Consider the following 8324-nt stretch of genomic DNA (forward strand, 5'->3'; position numbering starts at 1 on the left):
ATAACAAAGGAAGGTAGAACATAGGTTTAGCAAAACGAGATTAAAACATCAGAGAAAAATATCTATGCTAAATGTGAAGGATCACCCTGGTATAAGAATATCGTCCATTATCTCGTATTCCTGAGGTACCCACTAGGGATAGATAAATCCAAGTACAAAACTCTGAGATTGCAAGCTCAAAATTATATCATATCCAATGGTCATATCTACTGGAAGGACCTGGTAGGAGTTTTGCTGTTATGTTTGGTAGAAGGTGAAACTCATAAAGTGATTGAGGAATTTCATAGAGGAGTTTGTGGAGGTCATTACAGATAGAAGACCACAACTCACAAAATCCTCAAGGCGGGATTCTACTGGTCTACACTGTTTAGAAATGTTCATTCCCATGTCAGGACATGTCAGAAGTGTCAAGTGTTTGCTAAGAAAAAAAACTTTCTCCTCTCCCCCTGATTCTAGTAGATGTAGAAGAACCCTTCAGACAATGGGTACTAGACTTCATAGGATAAATAAACCCACCTTCCTGTGGCCAACACAAGTGGATATTGATGACCACAAATTATTTCACCAAGTGGGTAGAGGCCATCCCAGCTAGAAACGCCATAGACTTAGTGGTAATCAAGTTTATGGAGGAGACCATATTATCTCGCTTTGGCTGCCCTATCAAAATCATCACCTAACAATTCTCAAGTATTCAAATCTGAAAAATTCATCAGCTTCTGTCAGAAATTCAATATCATCATCAGGCACTCAACTACCTACTATCCTCAAGGTAACATCTTAGTCGAGTCCTCAAACAAAACTATGGTGAGAGTGTTGAAGAAGACCATTTGTTGAACCCCAGAACTACCTCTCTTCTACAAATTTTCCTAAACCTTTTCTCTTCTATTTTCCCATATCAGTGCCTCATAAGCTATCAAAAGTTGTTACATGTTGATTTCAGGGTAATTTTTGAGTGATTTTCAAATTATATCATTGTGTGTGCTATTTGATCTAGGTTTTGTTTATCAGCTACGGAATGTAGCCACTTTCTGCAGCTAACTCACAATTCCGCAGCCGTTTCCATTGTTTTGTAGGTTATAGGTGTCAGTAGGAGAAACGAGACATATGGGCAGCTCAGGAATGATCCACACATGGATGAAGTCCTATTTGTTTAACTGAATTCGTGAAGAAAGGTATCGGTCAAAGGTGGTCAACAGAGAGTCCTGCGTCAACTAGGACTCTGTTCTTGCACGTAAAAGAAGCTTGAAGCCCTTCTTGAACTCGTGGATCCATTTTTGGCACCTGCAGGCCATCTCCATAACGCAATCCAACATCCACTTTGCATAGATTTACTGCTCATGGCAACCGAGAGGCTGAATCTTCAGATTCTGACCTGTTCATGTGTCCATTGCTGAAGAATTTCCTCTAGAATACAGTTATCTATTTTCCTTTATAAATATAAGTGTTTGCAATGAAGATAGTTAATTCTTAGTTCTTGATATTGTTGTTTTAGCGTTACTTTGCTGTTGTGTAACCGAGAGACATATCCTCTGTTTCATAATACAAAAGATCTGTTTTTCACATGGTTGTTTAAGTGTGGTTTGAAGTGACAATGTGTTAGTCCAAAGCTATGCAGAGGGCCCCTACGTGGCTAAGGTTCTTCTTTCATTTTGTATAGTTTTTCATGTATATTTTCTCTTATTTGAGTTGTAAATTTCTCATGTTTTGCTTATGGTTTTAACCATTCTAAATCTTGTACATGTTTTTGCAGCTTGTTATATTTTCTACTAATACTAATCAGTGCATTTCATAATAGGTTATGCTCGAGCTTTTTAATGTAGTTTTTGCATCAAGTGGTGATTTGAGACTTGCTTCCTTTGCTGAACTTTAGTTTTCAATTCCAGTTGTTATGCTTTTATTTAGTGAGATTTGTTTACTGCTTAATATAGTTTAGATATCAGTTCTTCATGCTATATGATGATATCTCCGGAGCCTTTAGCTTAACCCCATTTTAGAAGTTAATTGACGAAATATTGTGATTATGGGTGAAATCATTGACTACTTTCCAGTTTCTTTACATTTTGGTTTTGAGTGCAATAGTTTATTAGATTTCAATTCTGTAATTAGGATGGACAACAGAGGTAGTAACCTCATTTTCAGTACTTCATTTTTAGTTTGGTTTATGTAGCTACATGCTTATACTCTTGTTCAAATTCTGTTTTTGTAGACAACATGTTTTGAGATCTTTGAAGTTCTAAGTTTGGAAATGACCATAAGAAGCATAAACCTTGTCTTCAATTCTACATCCACACTTGATCTTTAAAAGTATTCTTAAATCTTTAGACTAGGATTTCCATTTGCATTAAACACTTTAGGAGACCAACAAGAAAAAAACCCAAAAACAAGATAAAAACTGAAAACAGTAAGGTAAGAAAAGGGTTGTCTAGCACATATAGTGCACTACACTTCATCAGTTTACGACTCCTAGATTGATAACTTATGTAGCAATTTAGGACACACTAAATTGACTAAACATTTTGGCACCGTTGCCGGGGAAGTGTAACTTGGTAGCCTATTTCTTACATTAAAAAAAAAGGGAAAAATTAGTGATTTCTTGAAGTATGCTCTCCTCTTGCACCTAGTGTGATCTGTAGGATCAGGAAAGAGAATTATTAGTTCAATAATTCCTTGATTATGCTCTCTTCTTGCACCTAGTGTGATCTGGAAGACTAGAAAAAGGATTATAAGCCCAATTAAAAATCATTAAAAAATAAAAAAAAAATGACATGCATAGAGAAAGAGATTCTAGGGGAAGGTTTATAGCTAGGGGCAAAAGTTCAATTTTTACAACTCCAACTACTTCAAGGAATAGACAAGATACACCTCCATCCAAGATTCATACTCCTAGCCTTAGGATTCCTGAAATTCAAGGGGAAGCAACTGAATTAGAAGATTCTCCCACACTATCTACTAAATATGACCTAGGAGAAGGACCCTTCTTCACCTCCATAGGAGAGCCTATTGCAGTGGAAGAAGTAGAATTACCTAGAGAAGAAGAGGAGGTAGAAACTCTCTCTCATCAGCCATTAATAGAAGAGCTAGAGGAATCTGAGGAAACTATCATGGTAGAAGAAGAGAAAGATGGAGAATTTACACTATTTGGAGGAGGGGGTAGAGGTAGAGGTAGAGGAAATAATGGAGGTGGTAGAGGTAACAATGGAGGAGGTAGAGGTAATAATGGGGGAAATATGGAAGGAGATAACTCATTTGGATTCCCTATAGTCGATGAAGAAACCCATACAACAATGAAAAACATTTCACCATCTGTCCTCCCAAACTTTTATGGATTGCAAAGTAAGGATCCTGAAACATTTCTATTTGAGTTTGAAGTCTTATGCCGAACCTATGACTATCTAGAAGACTCTCAAAAACTCAAATTGTTCCCTTCAACATTGAAAGGGGCTGCTCTGAAATGGTTTATGGGATTAGTCACTCAATCTATTAGGACTTGGAATGATATGAGGCAGACATTTTTGGATAGATGCCTGGATTATTGTATGCCTACTAATCATAAGGATGAGGTATTCAAAATGATGCGAAAAGAAGATGAGAACTTGGAGGATTTTCTTGAGAGGTTTCAATACAACTTAAAGAGAGCAAAAATGAACAATTTAGATGAGGAAACCTTGAAAGCCCTTTTATTGAAATCCATTAGAGATGAATGGATAGATATTTTAAACATGATGGGGAAGGGATACATCTCTCAACTTCCACTAAGTGACATAGCAGAACTATGTGTCCATCTCTCAAGGAGAAAATCTAAAACTGGAAAAGGGCCTAGAGATCCTTCTCTTATTAGAGCAAACAAATCTGCAACTGGGACAATAAGTAGGGCAGAAATTGGCAATTTGCTTGATGAGTTCAAAACTGATATTCTAGGGAGCCTTAATGAACAGCTAGACACCCTCAAAATTCAAAACAAGCAGAAAATAGAAGCTAATGCCTTATCCATCTTTTTCCCAAAATGTAGAAAGAAACATGCTCTAAGAGAATGTCCTTTAGATGCAAAAGTTGTAGAAACATGTATGATTTTCTCATAAAGTCATGAGACCAAGGATTGTCCTTCAATCCCAGGACTCAAAGCTGTCTTTCAAGAGGATCCAAATTTGGTAGAATCTCTTTGCTTTGTTTCAAGAAGACCTTGGCAAGGGCAACAAAATCAAGGATTTAAAAATCCAATGAATTTTCAGCCCCCACCAAATTGGAATTCTTGGCAATAACCTTGGCCTCAACCTCAAAATCAGTATCAATCTCAATCATGGACACAAGGGGCACAAAATCCTTATGGGAGATTTGCTCAATATTATAAATATCCTCCATCTTATCAGGGCTATCCTCCCCCACAAAACCAAAAACAAAATCCACAACTTCCAAGTCAAAGCCCACAACTTTCATTGCCATTTCCACAACAACAACCTCCTCAACAAAATCAAAATCCTCAGCTCTTGCTTCCATTTCAATAGAAACCAAATCAACTACCAGCCCAACCATTGCCAAACAACAAAAACCCTCAAAATGCTTACATGGTAGAAGGACAACCATTTCCTACCTACATGATTGTTCCTCTAGATCTTAATGATTTTCAACTTAGATTTGGTAGGATTTTAGAAAAGGAAAAACCTTCTATTGATGTTCAAGAGCAAGTTGTTTCTGAGGAGGATTCTCTGAAAGTCAATAAACGTTCTGAAGAAGCATCCCTTCAAAACCCACTCATTCAAAAAGAAAAACAAAAAGAGTCAACCCCCACAACTCCTATAGTTGAGCAGCCTGCATCTACATCCACACCTCCTTTTCCCGAGAGATTGCAAATTGAAAAGGGGGTGGAAAAACAAATCTTGTTGCCTGACTATGATTTCCTAGATGAATTAAAGAATGTCTGTATCAAGATTCCCTTGCTACAAGCCATTAGAGAGATTCCTATTCTAGTAAAAACAATAAAGAAGTTGAGTATCAAGAGACCAGGTAGGAAACCAAGAGACACAAAAGAATCCACCTGGTAGGGAAAATCGAAAATATCATGATGGGAAAGATTACCATGCATAAATATGTAGATCCAGGTAGTCCAATTGTCAAGACACACATAAATGGAATAGAAATTCCAAATACATTGATTGACTTAGGGGCTGCTATAAACATTATGAGCAGACAGACTATGAATCAACTTAAACTTCCTAATCTTCTTTTCACACCTACCTTACTGCAACTTGCAGATAGATCAGTAATCAAACTAGATGGTGTACTAGAAGATATTTCGGTCTCCTTAGATTCTTGGGAATATCCGGTGGATTTCATGATTTTGACTCCCAAGAATAATCTAGGAGGACACACACTCATCTTAGGAAGACCTTGGCTAGCCATAGCTGATACTTTTATTAGTTGTAGATCTGGTGACATGTACATTTCTAATGGTAGTTCAACAAAGAAATTTACTTTGTATCCTCCAGCAAAAGCAATTACAGAAGTAGGAGACAATGAATGGGCCGATGATGAAGATACTATACAACCTGTCTTTACTCTCTCTGAAGTTAGTGAAGATAGTCAAATCTTGAATACATTAGAAAATTTTGAAACATCTTCAGAATGCGATCACACACAATTTCAGTTAGATTCTGATATTGAATACTTTTCATCAAGGCAAATGTCTCTCTACTCTATGGAAGAGTTTGGCAGTTCTACAGTTGAAATTTTTCCAGGTAAAACATTGAATATCAACAAAAACTTGGAAGAGTCACAACAAGAAGTGCTAACTAAAATCTTACAAAAACATTCTGCTGCATTTGCATGGGAGTATACTGATATGAAAGGTATTGACCCTAAGACTTGCATTCATCATATCTATATTGAGGAAAACAGTAGAAGAATCAGACAACCTCAGAGAAGGATGAATCCAAATCTTAGGGAGATTGTGAAAGAACTCCAAAAACTACTCAATGTGAACTTCATTTACCCAATCTCAGATAGCCGATGGGTTTCTCCCTTGGTGATAGTGCCCAAAAAGAATGGTAAATGGAGGGTGTTCATTGACTATATGGAATTGAATAAAGCAACCTTGAAGGATCACTTTCCTTTGACCTTTATCGATCAAGTATTAGATACATTAGCAGGCAAAAAGTACTTTTCATTTTTGGATGGTTTTAGTGGTTATAATCAAATTCAGGTAGCACCTGAAGATCGGGATAAAACCACATTTACTTGTCTATGGGGAGCTTTTTCCTGCCGAGTGCTTCCTTTTGGATTATGTAATGCACCTGCAACATTTCAAAGAGGAGTACTAGGAATTTTTTCTGATCTAATCCATGATTGTGTAGAGGTATATATGGATGATTTTACAGTCTATGGTAATACATTTGAAGAAGCCTTGGAAAATTTGGAAAAAGTCCTTGTAAGACGTAAAGAACCAAACCTTTCATTAAGCCATGAAAAATGCTTTATGATGTTTACTGAAGGTATTGTTTTGGGGCATCATATTTCAGGGGATGGGATTAAAGTAGACAAATCCAAAGTTGAAGTCATCTCCAAGTTACCTATTCCAAATTGTCAAAAAGATGTTAGAAGTTTTCAAGGATTTACTGGATATTAAGAAGATTTATATAAAACTTCACCAAAATAGCATCTCCACTCTTCAAACTACTTACAAAAGACTGTGAATTCAAGTGGGGCCCTAATTACCAATCAACATTTGAAGCTTTGAAAATAAGAATATCTGAAGCACTTATCTTGAGAGGATCAAATTGGAAACTTCCTTTCCATATTTCTAGAGATTCTTCAGATACAGCTCTAGGAGCTGTATTGGGACAAAAAGACTTGGTTCCTTATGCCATTTACTATACCAGTAAAAATTTAACTCCCACTGAGTTGAATTATACTGTGACTGAAAAAGAGTTCTTAGTTGTTGTTCATGCAATTAATAAGTTCAGACATTATATAACAGGCTATGAAACTTTTATTCATACTGATCATTCTACAATTAGATATCTGATGAACAAACCTATTACTAATGGTAGAGTTACAAGATGGCTCTTACTTTTACAGGAATTCAATATTACTGTGTTAGATAGACCAGGGAAACAAAACATAGTTGCTGATTTCTTGTCTAGGATTCAGAATATCAAAGAAGATTCTCCTGTAGAGGATAAGTTTCCTAATGAATACTTATTTGCAGTAACTACTAAAACTCCTTGGTTTGCAGATATGGCTAACTATTTGGTTATAGGGAAACTACCTCCACATTTATTTCCTAGTGAAAGAAGAAAGATTATTCAGGAGAGTTCAAGATATTCATGGATTTCTAATGAATTTTTTAAAACAGGGCCAGACTTTGTGATCAGAAGATGTGTCAGGGAAGATGAAATGCCTGATATTCTCAAAGCATGTCATGATGAACTGTGCGGTGGACACTTTACTGACAAGAGGACAACCTATAAAATCCTTTCTTTAGGATATTATTGGCTGTCCCTCTTCAAAGATGCAAAACAATATGTCAAAAGGTGTGACAGCTGCCAAAGGGTGGGGAAACCTACTCCCTCAAATGAGATGCCATTACAACCTCAGGTACTCATCGAACCCTTTGAAAAATGGGCTTTAGACTTTATTTGACCTATTAATCCTCCATCCAAATAGAAAAAGTATATATTGGTATGTACTGTTTATGTCACTAAATGGGTAGAAGCCAAAGCATTATTTTCTACTACTGAAAATACAATAGTTAATTTTCTTTATGAGGATATTTTTACTCGCTTTGGTGTTCCAAGAGAAACTGTGACAGATCAGGGAAGTCAATTCACATACAGAATGATGGAGAAGCTGATGGAGAGTAAAAGGTCAAGCATAGAAAATCCACTCATTATCATCCGCAAGCAAATGGTCAATTGGAGTCCACAAACAAAGTAATTGAAGGCATCATTACCAAGACTGTGCATCTACATAGAAGAGATTGGGCAAAAAGGCTTCCTGAAGCCTTATGGGCCTAGAGAACTACATGGAGGAACACAATATGACACACTCCCTATGAACTTGTTTATGGGGAGGAAGTTCTGCTCCCCATTGAGTTCCAAGTCAATACCTTCAAGATGGCAGTTCAATTGGGAATGGATCTATCAAAAGCTCAAAAGCATAGACTGGAGCACTTGAATGAACTAGATGAGATCAGGCAAGAAGCAATTCAAAGAACTTATCTAGTTCAGCATCAAAGAGCTAAGTGGCATGACAAATACATCAAGGACAAAAAGTTTCAAGAGGGAGATTGGGCATTTCTATTCGATTCAAAGTTCAAAGATTTTCAAGGT

This window comes from Pinus tabuliformis, chromosome 8, assembly GCF_031772625.1.
Source record: "Pinus tabuliformis cultivar Carrire ecotype Pingquan chromosome 8, CPIR1, whole genome shotgun sequence".
In the NCBI taxonomy this organism is placed as follows: Eukaryota; Viridiplantae; Streptophyta; class Pinopsida; order Pinales; family Pinaceae; genus Pinus; species Pinus tabuliformis.